Below are 15,803 nucleotides of genomic sequence, written 5' to 3'. Positions count from 1 at the left end.
CTTGGCCATTTGGTGTTCGACTAGCCATTGGGGAGAGCACCACGCATCCACCAACGCCTCCCAACAGTCCATCTTATCCACACACCATCTCGGGGGCACCTAAGTGAGTCAAGAGAAATTTCAGCGCTACGCCTATGAATCAAATCAAGAAAACTAAGTTCAAGGCCTTAAGAATAGGTAATTACCTGCATGTACTTCTCGTTACTCAGAAACTTGCCGCGACACTTCTTCTTGCCCCTCCTAATACCCTTCGAGGCGTAGTAGTCTCGAACGGCCTGCACCCGAGCCTCGTGCCATAAGTTCTGAAGTAGGCGCTTGCACTCGGTTTCGACAACCATACACGTGGCCTCCTGCTCTCCCTCTGAAACCCTGTAGAAGGTCTGCAATCAAACAAGACAACACTGATTAGTACAATCACTAGGTGCTGTTGATTTTTAATTCTGTAAGGAGAAATTACCCAAAACCGACGGAACACAATGTCGGCCATCGTCTCGCACAAGACACCGTCGACCCTCTCCTCCTGTGAGGCCGGGGCAACCGAGTACAGCTCCCAGGTCAGTGCTAGCTGTGCAACCTGACCCTCACCGGGCAATGTGACCCACCCAGGGAAGTGTTGCCGACAAAGCACACCAAGGACCTGGTTGGGCCTGCGGACACCACGGGGGTGTACCCAGCCCCTGCAGTATGACAAGGCCAACGCACTAGATATTAATTTGAAGGAACATGAAGGAAAAAGGTTAAAAAAATAGTTAATGCACTTACTTCAACCCTTTAGGCGCAATCAAACACCTCTGGTCGGGGGTCGTCGGCACGGGCGGGAGCTTTGTACAACCACACTTGTAGACCTTCTTGCCCTTCTCAACCATCTCATCGCCGCTGTAGCTATCATCTGAAAAGGTGTCCTCGCTACCATCCTCCGGGCCACTAGCCTCCGGCGTCTCGTGGGAAGAAGACTGTGGGATCGGGGTCTTCTGGGACGAACACCCCGTGACCGGTGTCTTCTGGGACGAAGACCCCGTGACCGGAGTCTTCTGGGACGAAGACTCTGGGACCGGACTCACGTGGGGCGAAGGATCAGCGACCCGAGTCTGGTAGGGCGAAGGATTAGTGACTGGAGGCTCATGGACCGGAGTCTGAGACGGGTCCACGTCAGACGGAGCAGTCCCGTGGTCGGGTGAATCAGCTGAGGGTGGCGGCGAGGAAGGCGTAGCAGCCTTCCTACCTCTCCCGCTGCCACGTCCACCTCTACCAGCCTTCTTTGTCCTCCCCCGACATCTCCCAGCCGAAGAAGAAGCGCCCGCCATAGTTGTCTACATACTGTCTAGCAGCTCTCTCTGGAGGGGCTGGGCTGCAATAATGGAACCACCCCTCCCAGTAGCGCTCGCAGGAGGCTCGGGGCGCTTTGGACCCTTGCCCACCATCCTGTCAACACCTGCAATGACAAAAAGTAAACGAAATTAGTAAAACATAAAAAAATTGGATACCTGACATCAACATAATAATATGTATATAATTTAAGTGTATGATCATCATCATGAACATAATAAAAATACACCCGATCAACACAAATATATATGATGTTTTTGTATCATCATCATGTCCGGGGTCGATCGGGGTGTCAGGGTGTCGGGGTGTTAGGGTCGGGGTCGGGGTGTGCTGTCAGGGAGTCGGGGTGTGGTGTCAAGGTGTCGGGGGTCGGGGTCGGCGTGGGGGGGGGGTCGGGGTCTCGATTGCCGGATTCTCAGGGTGTCGGGGTGTCGGGGTCGGGGTCGGGGTGTCGGTGGTCGGCGTGTCAGGTGTCGGGGTGTCGATGGTCGGGGTGTCGGGGTCGGGGTGTGGTGCCAGGGTGTCGGGGTCGGGGTGTCGTGTCGGGGTCGGGGTGTCGGGCTCGGGGCGGGGTGTGGTGTTAGGGTGTCGGGGGTCGGGGTGGGGGGGGGGTCGGGGTGTCGTGTCGGGGTGTTTTTCTTCTTCTTCTTCTTCTTCTTCTTCTTCTTCTCTCCTTCTTCTTTCTCCTCCTCCTCCTCCTCCTCCTCCTCTTCTTCTTCTTCTTCTTCTTCTTCTTCTTCTTCTTCTTCTCCTTTTTCCTCTTCTTAAACCTAGCACTAACCTAAAACAAAACAGGGAAAATCTACACCTAAACCTAGCACTAACCTAAGCCTAAAACTCAAAACTACACCTAAACCTAGCACTAACCTAAACCTAAAAACTCAAAAGTACACCTAATTAAACCTAGCACTAACGTAAAACAAAACAGGAAAATAGAGAACAAAAAACAGGAAAAAAAATTACCTCTTGCTCCGGCGAGGTCGGCCGGTGGGGCGGGGCGGCGCAGGGGCCGTGGGGAGGAGGACGACAGTGGGGCGGCGCGGCGCAGGGGTCTCGGGGAGGGGTCCGGCGCAGCGGGGCGGCCCGGCGCAGGCCTCTCCGGCGACGAGGCGGCGCAGGGGCCGCGGGGAGGAGGACGGCAGTGGGGCGGGGCGGCACAGGGGCCACGGGGAGGGGTCCGGCGCGGCGGGGCGGCCCGGCGCAGGCCTCTCCGACGACGGGGCGCGGCGGGATGGCGGGGCGACGCAGGGGCCGCTGGGGGGAGGACGGCAGCGGGGCGGGAGGGATGGACGGCGGCGGGGGCTAGGTCCGGGGGGCGGGGCTGGCCGGCGGCGGTGGCGGCGACAGAGGAGAGAGGCGGGCGCGCGGGAGGGAGAGGGAGAAAAAGAGAGAGAGGGGAGACGGCTCGGCCCGTTAAGTGGGCTGCCCACGCCTCCTCTTTGTCGTCCGCAAGCGGACGTCAAAGGAGTAACATTGTCGTCTGCTAGCAAACGGCAAAGTAGTCACCTCTTTGCCGTCCGCTAGCAGAAGACAAAGAATCTGACCTAGCCACGCCGTGCCCTGTGGGGCCAACCTGGCTCTTTGCCGTCTTCCTTCTAGCTCTTTGCCGTTAGCTAGCTGACGGCAAAGAAGCAACTGACAGCAAATAGCCTTTTTTCCATCTGCACTTTCTTTTCCGTCCGCTTTGTGGAAGCGGACGGCAAAGAGTCTCTTTGCCGTCAGCTGGCAGGCGGCAAAGAGGTGGCAGACGGAAAAATTCCATATTCCAGTAGTGCTCCTTGGCCGAAGTCGAGTCTAGACATTACAAAACTTTTACTAACATGGCTGTGTGGCTTACGGGCCCACGTCGCCATTTAGGTGGTATTAGGATCTTTTATTCCTCGTCTGTACTCTGGGACTCTAATCTCTCTACTATTCGGGTTAAATGAATTTTCTAAGTCTATCATTAGGATCCCGTGACCGCATTCACCCGGAGAGCCCCTTATTGCAGAGGATCGCCTGCTGCATCAGAAGATTCCGAAAATACTCTTTGATGTTCTCTCAAGACACTGTGTCCATCACTTTTGCAATCCCCTACCACCGATACATCCGTATGGATAAATACTTACACATGTCCTTCTTACTTTCATTCCCAGCTGCTCTTGTTATTACAAGATGCATCGAATTATTCTTCGACTTTTAAGAATCTCTTGAGCCACTGCTTTACTGATCTTTGCCGCATGAATACCCCTACGGATAATTCCTCGCACATATCGAGTATCCGCTCATTCGCAGTTGTTCATGTGTTTTGCAAAAGACTTCAAAATACCATTTGATCTTCCAAAAATCCTAAGAAGCCTATTGCTCTTGAAATTCTTGCTTGCTTGCATTATGGTTAATCCCATAAGTCTCGTAATCTTATAGGCATCCCTTGTCTTTATCATTTTAAGTCCGTTGATTCAATAGGTTGAGGATGCTCGCATTCCTCAGTCGAATCCTAGAATTCATCTTTCCGTCTCTGATGTCATTTGAACAGGAGTTGGTTCTCGACCAATCAAATTGCCATCGATTGTACCCCTAAGCCTACTCAATTTATCCATCCTTAATCAGAGTGTTTGCTTCTGATCCTTTGATTTGGAAATCATCATTCCTTGCATTTGAGCTTGGAATTAGTCAGTTCTTTCTATAATCCAATGTCTTTGCATTGTTTCTTCCTCTGGTTGTGTGCCGATACTCACATCAGATCCTTTGTGGACCACCAAATCCTTTGTTGGATTTTTATCCAACAACGTCCTTCATATTCAATAACCTTTTGAGCCTTTCTTAGGATACATAATGCCTTGCGAAATTGTATCCTCTACTTGCTCGACCATGCTCTGCTTTCGAGCTTGTATAAATTACTCCTGGAGTTGTGGTATATGTTTCTAAGATGCCCTGATGGGATGCACCTATGCCTTTTCTAATATGTGTGAACCCAGAAACTACTACGGGTTATACTCTACTGGCTTTTCGTCAGATAAAATTCAACACTACAACTTCTTTGAAAGAGGGAAGTGAATGAAAAATTGTGCATTGGAGAAGTGGGAGTCGACCTTGAACTTTGTGTTCATGCCCATGGACACGATGTAGATCTTATCATTAAAGCTTCTCGGAAATTAATTATTCCTTGGGTATAAGTTCATCTTATATCTGGGAGTTGTCCTTTACAACCGTGGTTCCGACCATGATTGTTCTTCTTTGATCCCATTTCTCGGACAAGTTAAAGCACTTGTATTTTGCAAGTCAATACACCAGTCCAACCTCTACTTTGATATAACGTCGGGTATTACCCTCTAGTATCTCGAGAATATCTAAGAACTGTGTTGCATCTTATGAGTCTTCGTCAGCTATTATTTCTCGTTGATTCCAAATTTTCATGGGTTCTGAGTTGTTAGTCGCTCAAGAACACCGATAAGTGAACCGATTCCGCACTCTGGTTCGATAACTCTAAGTAATCTTTGTTGCTTATGAGTTTAATAATCCTTAAAGTCATTCCTAGCCTGATCGGCTATATCATTTTGTGCTAAATTTTAACTGTGCAACCTGGTCCTTCTTCCCAGAGCATAATTTTCAACGGTGAGCTAAGCTTACATCGATCTCCCTCGTCATATCATTCCGCCTTGAACAACAAGCTTGGTTCCGAGTTTGTGTCATACCCATGGTTCCAATAAACTTGCGCTTCATCATTCCTTTGACTTGATGTCATCGCCAATCGATTACATCTTCATGAAATCTCTCGACAAATGTGTCGTGATCATCATCAACATTTTGACTCCTTAAAGGATATCAATCGAATTCTTGATGAGAAATACCATCCTTGCCCCTCGATGATTTGTATTATCATCGACAACATTATTTCCTTCCCTCCGACACAAACTTGATCATGTTATGGAGCACCTTGCTATACAGCTTATGTTATTCTCTACCTTGGAGTATTACCATCTTATATGTCAAGAATGTCGTGAGAATTTCACCACCTCTTGAGAACTCTTGATACAAGTAATACTTATCACCATCACCATTCCTTCTTGGTCCTCGTGTTTCTCCTAACCGGGATACTGACAAATGAACTTTCATGTGTGAATTCAAAACTTCTAGCAACCCTATTGCTTTGAAGTGAATGTTCGATAGTTTCATACTAAGTCTTTTGGTTATTGGATCACCATCCTAAGATGGATCTGAAGGAAATATTCCCTAGAGGCAATAATAAAGTTGTTATTTATATTTCCTTATATCATGATAAATGTTTATTATTCATGTTAGAATTGTATTAACCGGAAACTTAGTACATGTGTGAATACATAGACAAACAGAGTGTCACTAGTATGCCTCTACTTGACTAGCTCGTTGAATCAAAGATGGTTAAGTTTCCAAGCCATAGACATGAGTTGTCATTTGATTAATGGGATCACATCATTAGAGAATGATGTGATGGACTTGACCCATTCCGTTAGCTTAGCACTTGATCGTTTAGTATATTGCTATTACTTTCTTCATGACTTATACATGTTCCTATAACTATGAGATTATGCAACTCCCGAATACCGGAGGAACACTTTGTGTGCTACCAAACGTCACAACATAACTGGGTGATTATAAAGGTGCTCTACAGGTGTCTCCGATGGTACTTGTTGAGTTGGCATAGATCAAGATTAGGATTTGTCACTCCGATTGTCGGAGAGGTATCTCTGGGCCCTCTCGGTAATGCACATCACTATAAGCCTTGCAAGCAATGTGACTAATGAGTTAGTTGCGAGATGATTTATTACAGAACGAGTAAAGAGACTTGCCGGTAACGAGATTGAACTAGGTATTGAGATACCAACGATCGAATCTCGGGCAAGTAACACACCAATGAAAAAGGGAACAACGTATGTTGTTATGCGGTTTGACCAATAAAGATCTTCGTAGAATATGTAGGATCCAATATGAGCATCCAGGTTTCGCTATTGGTTATTGAACGGAGACATGTCTCGGTCATGTCTACGTTGTTCTCGAACCCGTAGGGTCCGCACGTTTAACGTTCGGTGACGATTGTATTATGAGTTTATGTGTTTTGATGTACCGAAGGTATTTCGGAGTCCCGGATATGACCACGGACATGACGAGGAGTCTCGAAATGGTCGAGACATAAAGATCGATATATTGGCGACTATATTTGGACATCGGAATGGTTCCGGCTGAGATCGGGCATTTACTGGAGTACCGGGAGGTTACCGGAACACCCCGGGAGATATATGGGCCTTATTGGGCCATAGTGGGAGAGAGGAGAAGGGAGCAAAGGAGGGGGCGCCCCCCCAAGCCCAATCCAAATTGGGAGGGGGGCCGGCCCCCCTTTCCTTCCTCCTCCTTCCTTCTCTCCTAATCCAACTAGGGAAAGAGGGGAATCCTACTCCCGGTGGGAGTAGGACTCCCCTTGGGGCGCGCCTAGGAGGCCGGCCCCCTCCCCCTCCTCCACTCCTTTATATACGGGGGAGGGGGGCACCCCATAGACACACAAGTTGATCATTGATCTCTTAGCCGTGTGCGGTGCCCCCCTCCACCATAATCCACGTTGGTCATATCGTCGTAGTGCTTAGGCAAAGCCCTGCGCCGGTAGCTTCATCATCACCGTCATCACGCCGTCATGCTGATGAAGCTCTTCCCCGACACTCTGCTGGATCATGAGTTCGTGGAACGTCACCGAGCCGAACGTGTGCAGATCGCGGAGGTGCCGTACCTTCGGTGCTAGGATCGGTCGATCGTGAAGACGGACGACTACATCAACCGCGTTGTCATAACGCTTCCGCTTACGGTCTATGAGGGTACGTAGGCAACACTCTCCCCTCTCGTTGCTATGCATCACCATCATCTTGCATGTGCGTAGGAAATTTTTGAAATTACTACGTTCCCCGATTGTGGTATCAGAGCCAGGTTTATGCGTAGATGTTATATGTACGAGTAGAACACAAGTGAGTTGTGGGTGATAATAGTCATACTGCTTACCAGCATGTCATACTTTGATTCGGCGGTATTGTTGGATGAAGCGGCCCGGACCGACATTACGCGTACGCTTATGCGAGACTGGTTCTACCGACATGCTTCGCACACAAGGGGCTGGCGGGTGTCAGTTTCTCCAACTTTAGTTGAATCGAATGTGGCTACACCAGGTCCTTGTTGAAGGTTAAAACATCACATACTTGACGAAATATCACTGTGGTTTTGATGCGTAGGTAAGCACGGTTCTTGCTCAGCCCGTAGCAGCCACGTAAAACTTGCAAAAACAAAGTAGAGGACGTCTAACTTGTTTTTGCAGGGCATGTTGTGATGTGATATGGTCAAGACATGATGCTAAATTTTATTGTATGAGATGATCATGTTTTGTAACGGAGTTATCGGCAACTGGCAGGAGCCATATGGTTGTTGCTTTATTGTATGAAATGCAATCGCCATGTAATTGCTTTACTTTATCACTAAGCGGTAGCGATAGTCGTAGAAGCAATAGTTGGCGAGACGACAACGATGCTACGATGGAGATCAAGGTGTCGCGCCGGTGACGATGGTGATCATGACGGTGCTTTGGAGATGGAGATCAAAGGCACAAGATGATGATGACCATATCATATCACTTATATTGATTGCATGTGATGTTTATCCTTTATGCTTGTTATTTTGCTTAGTTCAACGGTAGCATTAAGATGATCTCTCACTAAATTTCAAGGTACAAGTGTTCTCCCTGAGTATGCACCGTTGCGACAGTTCTTCGTGCTGAGACACCACGTGATGATCGGGTGTGATAAGCTCTACGTTCACATACAACGTGTGCAAGCCAGTTTTGCACACGCAGAATACTCGGGTTAAACTTGACGAGCCTAGCATATGCAGATATGGCCTCAGAACACTGGAGACCGGAAGGTCGAGCGTGAATCATATAGAAGATATGATCAACATAGTGATGTTCACCATTGAAAACTACTCCATCTCACGTGATGATCAGACATGGTTTAGTTGATATGGATCACATGATCACTTAGATGATTAGAGGGATGTCTATCTAAGTGGGAGTTCTTAAGTAATATGATTAATGGAACTTTAATTTATCATGATCTTAGTCCTGGTAGTATTAGCATATCTATGTTGTAGATCAATAGCTCGCGTTTAGCTCCCCTGTTTTATTTTTGATATGTTCCTAGAGAAAACTAAGTTGAAAGATGTTAGTAGCAATGATGCAGATTGGATCCGTGATCTGAGGATTATCCTCATTGCTGCACAAAAGAATTATGTCCTTGATGCACCGCTAGGTGACAGAACTATTGCAGGAGCGGATGCAGACGTTATGAACGTTTTAACAAGCTCGGTATGATGACTACTTGATAGTTTAGTGCACCATGCTTTACGGCTTAGAACCGGGACTTCAAAGACGTTTTTGAAACGCCACGGAGCATATGAGATGTTCCAAGAGTTGAAATTAGTATTTCAGACTCATGCCCATGTCGAAAGGAATGAGACCTTTGACAAGTACTTTGCCTACAAGATGGAGGAGAATAGCTCAGCTAGTGAGCATGTGCTCAGAATGTCTGAGTACTACAATCACTAGAATCAAGTTGGGAGTTAATCTTCCAGATAAGATAGTGATTGACAGAGTTCTCTAGTCACTATCACCAAGTTACTAGAACTTCGTGATGAACTATAATTTGCAAGGGATAACGTGTGATGCTGAGATCGACGAAGGTAGAAATCAAGAAAAGCATCAAATGTTGATAGTTGACAAGACCACTAGTTTCAAGAAAAGGGCAAAGGGAAGAAGGAGAACTTCAAAAAGAACGGCAAGCAAGATGCTGCTCCCGTGAAGAAGCCCAAAGCTAGACCGAAGCCTGAAACTGAGTGCTTCTACTGCAAAGGAAATGGTCACTAGAAGTGGAACTGCCCTAGATACTTGGCGGATAAGACGGATGGCAAAGTGAACAAAGGCATATTGGATATACATGTTATTGATGTGTACTTTACTAGTGTTTATAGCATCCCCTCGGCATTTGATACTGGTTCAGTTGCTAAGAGTAGTAACTCAAAACGGGAGTTGCAGAATGAACAAGAAACTAGTTCAGGGCGAGGTGACGATGTGTGTTGGAAGTAGTTCCAAGATTGATATGATCATCATCGCACACTCCCTATACTTTCGGGATTAGTGTTGAACCTAAATAAGTGTTATTTGGTGTTTGCGTTGAGCATGAATATGGTTTGATCATGTTTATTGCAATACGGTTATTCATTTAAGTGAGAGAATAATTGTTGTTCTGTTTACATGAATAAAACCTTCTATGGTCATACACCCAATAAAAATGGTTTGTTGGATCTCGATCCTAGTGATACACATATTCATAACTGAAGCCAAAAGATGCAAAGTTAATAATGATAGTGCAACTTATTTGTGGCACTGCCGTTTAGGTCATATTGGTGTAAAGCGCATGAAGAAACTCCATGCTGATGGGATTTTGGAATCACTTGATTATGAATCACTTGATGCTTGCGAACCATGCCTTATGGGCAAGATGACTAAGACTCCGTTCTCCGGAACAATGGAGCGAGCAACTGACTTATTGGAAATAATACATACTGATGTATGCGATCCGATGAGTGTTGAGGCTCGCGGCGGGTATCGTTATTTTCTGACCTTCACAAATGATTTGAGCAGATATGGGTATATCTACTTGATGAAACATAAGTCTGAAACATTTGAAAAGTTCATATAATTTCAGAGTGAAGTGGAAAATCATCGTAACAAGAAAATAAAGTTTCTACGATCTGATCGTGGAGGAGAATATTTGAGTTACGAGTTTGGTCTTCATTTGAAACAATGCGGAATAGTTTCGCAACTCACGCCACCTGGAACACCACAACGTAATGGTGTGTCCGAACATCGTAACCGTACTTTATTAGATATGGTGCAATCTATGATGTCTCTTACCGATTTACCACTATCGTTTTGGGGTTCTGCATTAGAGACAGCTGCGTTCACGTTAAATAGGGCACCATCTAAATCCGTTGAGACGACACCATATGAACTGTGGTTTGTCAAGAAACCAAAGTTGTCGTTTCTTAAAGTTTCGGGTTGCGATGCTTATGTGAAAAAGTTTCATCCTGATAAGCTCAAACCCAAATCGGAGAAATGTATCTTCACAGGATACCCAAAGGAGACAGTTGGGTACACCTTCTATCACAGATCCGAAGGCAAGACATTCATTGCTAAGAATGGATCCTTTCTAGAGAAGGAGTTTCTCTCGAAAGAAGTGAGTGGGAGGAAAGTAGAACTTGATGAGGTAACTATACCTGCTACCTTATTGGAAAGTAGTTCATCACAGAAATCTGTTCCTGTGACTCCTACACCAATTAGTGAGGAAGCTAATGATGATGATCATGTAACTTCAGATCAAGTTACTACCGAACCTCATAGTCAACCAGAGTGAGATCCGCACCAGAGTGGTACGGTAATCCTGTTCTGGACGTCATGTTACTTGACCATGACGAACCTACGAACTATGAGGAAGCGAGGATGAGCCCAGATTCCGCGAAATGGCTTGAGGCCATGAAATCTGAGATGGGATCCATGTATGAGAACAAAGTGTGGACTTTGGTTGACTTGCCCGATGATCGGCAAGCCATAGAAAATAAGGATCTTCAAGAGGAAGACGGACGCTGACGGTAAAGTTACTGTCTACAAAGCTCGACTTGTAGCGAAAGGTTTTCGACAAGTTCAAGGAGTTGACTACGATGAGACCTTCTCACCCGTAGTGATGCTTAAGTCCGTCCAAATCATGTTAGCAACTGCTGCATTTTATGATTATGAAATTTGGCAAATGGATGTAAAGACTGCATTCCTGAATGGATTTCTGGAAGAAGAGTTGTATATGATACAAACAGAAGGTTTTGTCAATCCTGAAAGTGCTAACAAAATGTGCAAGCTCCAGCGATCCATCTAAGGACTGGTGCAAGCATCTCGGAGTTGGAATATACACTTTGATGAGTTGATCAAAGCATATAGTTTTATACAGACTTGCGGTGAAGCCTGTATTTACAAGAAAGTGAGTGGGAGCACTATAGCCTTTTTGATAATTATATGTGGGTGACATATTGCTGATCGGAAATGATGTAGAACTTTCTGGAAAGCATAAAGGTGTGTTTGAAAGGAGTTTTTCAAACAAAGACCTCGGTGAAGCTGCTTACACATTGATCATCAAGATCTATAGAGATAGATCAAGACGCTTGATAAGATTTTTCAATGAGTACATACCTTGACAAGATTTTGTAGTATTTCAAAATGGAACAGTCAAAGAAGGAGTTCTTGCCTGTTTTGCAAGGTGTGAAGTTGAGTAAGACTCAAATTCCGACCACGGCAGAAGATTGAAAGAGAATGAAAGTCATTCCGTATGCCCCAGCCATAGGTTCTATAAAGTATGCCATGTTGTGTACCAGACCTATTGTATACCCTGCCCTGAGTTTGGCAAGGGAATACAATAGTGATCAAAATTATCCTTAGAGGACTAAGGAAATATTTCTCGGTTATGGAGGTGATAAAGAGTTTGTAGTAAAGAGTTACGCCGATGCAAGCTTTGACACCGATCTAGATGACTCTAAGTCTCGATCTAGATACATACTGAAAGTGGGAGCAATTAGCTAGAGTAGCTCCGTGCAGAGTATTATAGACATAGAAATTTGCAAAATACATACGGATCTGAATATTGCAGACCCGTAGACTAAAAATTTCTCTCACAGGCAAAGCATGATCATACCTTATTACTCTTGGGTGTTAATCATATAGCGATGTGAACTATATTATTAACTCTAGTAAAACTTTTGAGTGTTGGTCACATGGCGATGTGAACTATGGGTGTTAATCACATAAAGATGTGAACTATTGATGTTAAATCACATGGCGATGTGAACTAGATTATTGACTCTAGTAAAAGTGGGAGACTGAAGGAAATATGCCCTAGAGGCAATAATAAAGTTGTTATTTATATTTCCTTATATCATGATAAATGTTTATTATTCATGCTAGAATTTTATTAACCGGAAACTTAGTACATGTGTGAATACATAGACAAACAGGGTGTCACTAGGATGCCTCTACTTGACTAGCTCGTTGAATCAAAGATGGTTAAGTTTCCAAGCCATAGACATGAGTTGTCATTTGATTAACGGGATCACATCATTAGAGAATGATGTGATTGACTTGACCCATTCCGTTAGCTTAGCACTTGATCGTTTAGTATATTGCTATTTGCATTCTTCATGACTTATACATGTTCCTATAACTATGAGATTATGCAACTCCCGAATACCGGAGGAACACTTTGTGTGCTACCAAATGTCACAACGTAAGTGGGTGATTATAAAGGTGCTCTACAGGTGTCTCCGATGGTACTTGTTGAGTTGGCATAGATCAAGATTAGGATTTGTCACTCCGATTGTCGGAGATGTATCTCTGGGCCCTCTCGGTAATGCACATCACTATAAGCCTTGCAAGCAATGTGACTAATGAGTTAGTTGTGGGATGATGCACTATGGAACGAGTAAAGAGACTTGCCGGTAACGAGATTGAACTAGGTATTGAGATACCGACGATCGAATCTCGGGCAAGTAACATACTCATGACAAAGGGAACAATGTATGTTGTTATGCGGTTCGACCGATAAAGATCTTCGTAGAATATGTAGGAGCCAATATGAGCATCCAGGTTCCGCTATTGGTTATTGACCGGAGACATGTCTCGGTCATGTCTACATAGTTCTCGAACCCGTTCGGTCTGCACATTTAACGTTCGGTGACGATCGTATTATGAGTTTATGTGTTTTGATGTACCGAAGGTATTTCGGAGTCCCGGATATGATCACGGACATGACGAGGAGTCTCGAAATGGTCGAGACATAAAGATCGATATATTGGACGACTATATTTGGACATCGGAATGGTTCTGGGTGAGATCGGGCATTTACCGGAGTACCGGGAGGTTACCGGAACCCCTCGGGAGGTCTATGGGCCTTATTGGGCCATAGTGGGAGAGAGGAGAAGGGAGCAAAGGAGGGGGCGCCCTCCATGCCCAATCCGAATTGCGAGGGGGGCCGCCCCCCCTTCCTTCCTCCTTCCTCCCCCTTCCTTCTCTCCTAATCCAACTAGGGAATGTTGGGGATCGTTGCAGAATTTTAAAATTACCTACGCATCACCAAGATCCATCTATGGAGTATACTAGCAACGAGGGGAAACGAGTGCATCTACATACCCTTGTAGATCGCGAGCGGAAGCGTTCCAATGAACGGGGTTGATGGAGTCGTACTCGCCGTGATCCAAATCACCGATGACCGAGTGCCGAACGGACGGCACCTCCGCGTTCAACACACGTACGGAGCAGCGACGTCTCCTCCTTCTTGATCCAGCAAGGCGAAGGAGAGGTTGATGGAGATCCAGCAGCACGACGGCGTGGTGGTGGAAGTAGCGGGGATCTCGGCAGGGCTTCGCCAAGCTTCTGCGAGAGGGAGATGTGTTGCAGGGGGAGAGGGAGAGAACAGGGGCTGTGGTACTGCTGCCCTCCCCCCACTATATATAGGCCCCTGGGAGGGCGGGCGCCGGCCCTGGATCCCATCTACAAGGGGGGCGGCGGCCAGGGGGGAAACTTGCCCCCAAGGCAAGTGGGGCGCCCCCCACCCCTAGGGTTTCCAACCCTAGGCGCAGGGGGAGGCCGATGGGGGGGCGCCCCAGCCCACTAAGGGCTGGTTCCCCTCCCACTTCAGCCCATGGGGCCCTCCGGGATAGGTGGCCCCACCCGGTGGACCCCCGGGACCCTTCCCGTGGTCCCGGTACAATACCGATAACCCCCGAAACTTTCCCGGTGGCCGAAACTTGACTTCCCATATATAATTCTTCACATCCGGACCATTCCGGAACTCCTCGTGACGTCCGGGATCTCATCCGGGACTCCGAACAACTTTCGGGTTTCCGCATACTAATATCTCTACAACCCTAGCGTCACCGAACCTTAAGTGTGTAGACCCTACCGGTTCGGGAGACATGCAGACATGACCGAGACGCCTCTCCAGTCAATAACCAACAGCGGGATCTGGATACCCATGTTGGCTCCCACATTTTCCATGATGATCTCATCGGATGAACCACGATGTCGAGGATTCAATCAATCCCGTATACAATTCCCTTTGTCAATCGGTATGTTACTTGCCCGAGATTCGATCGTCGGTATCCCAATACCTTGTTCAATCTCGTTACCGGCAAGTCTCTTTACTCGTACGGTAATGCATGATCCCGTGGCTAACTCCTTAGTCACATTGAGCTCATTATGATTATGCATTACCGAGTGGGCCCAGAGATACCTCTCCGTCATACGGAGTGACAAATCCCAGTCTCGATCCGTGTCAACCCAACAGACACTTTCAGAGATACCCGTAGTGTACCTTTATAGTCACCCAGTTACGTTGTGACGTTGGGTACACCCAAAGCACTCCTACGGCATCCGGGAGTTACACGATCTCATGGTCTAAGGAAAAGATACTTGTCATTGGAAAAGCTCTAGCAAACGAACTACACGATCTTTTATGCTATGCTTACGATTGGGTCTTGTCCATCACATCATTCGCCTAATGATGTGATCCTGTTATCAATGACATCCAATGTCCATAGTCAGGAAACCATGACTATCTTTTGATCAACGAGTTAGTCAACTAGAGGCTTACTAGGGACACGTTGTGTTCTATGTATTCACACACGTATTATGATTTCCGGATAACACAATTATAGCATGAACAATAGACAATTATCATGAACAAAGAAATATAATAATAACCATTTATTATTGCCTCTAGGGCATATTTCCAACAGGGAAAGGGGGGAATCCTACTCCCGATGGGAGTAGGACTCCCCTTGGGGCGCGCCTAGGAGGCCGGCCCCCTCCCCCTCCTCCACTCCTTTGTATAGGGGGGAGGGGGCACCCCATAGACACACAAGTTGATCATTGATCTCTTAGCCGTGTGCGGTGCCCCACTCCACCATAATCCACCTCGGTCATATCGCCGTAGTGCTTAGGCGAAGCCCTGCACCGGTAGCTTCATCATCACCGTCATCACGCCGTCGTGCTGATGAAGCTCTTCCCCGACACTCTGCTGGATCGTGAGTTCGTGGGACGTCACCGAGCCGAACGTGTGCAGATCGCGGAGGTGTCGTACCTTCTGTGCTAGGATCGGTCGATCGTGAAGACCTACGACTACATCAACGGTGTTGTCATAACGCTTCCGCTTACGGTCTACGAGGGTACGTAGACAACACTCTCCCCTCTCGTTGCTATGCATCACCATGATCTTGCGTGTGCGTAGGAATTTTTTGAAATTACTACGTTCCCCAACTGGATTATGACATCTAAAGCCCATATTTCGTGCACGCCTTTGATGTTAGGGAATGTAGTAATTTCAAAAAATTTC

The sequence above is a fragment of the Triticum aestivum genome, chromosome 7D, assembly GCF_018294505.1.
Source record: "Triticum aestivum cultivar Chinese Spring chromosome 7D, IWGSC CS RefSeq v2.1, whole genome shotgun sequence".
NCBI lineage: Eukaryota > Viridiplantae > Streptophyta > Magnoliopsida > Poales > Poaceae > Triticum > Triticum aestivum.
The sequence above is the reverse complement of the archived record's forward strand: the minus strand, read 5'-3'. Positions refer to the sequence as shown.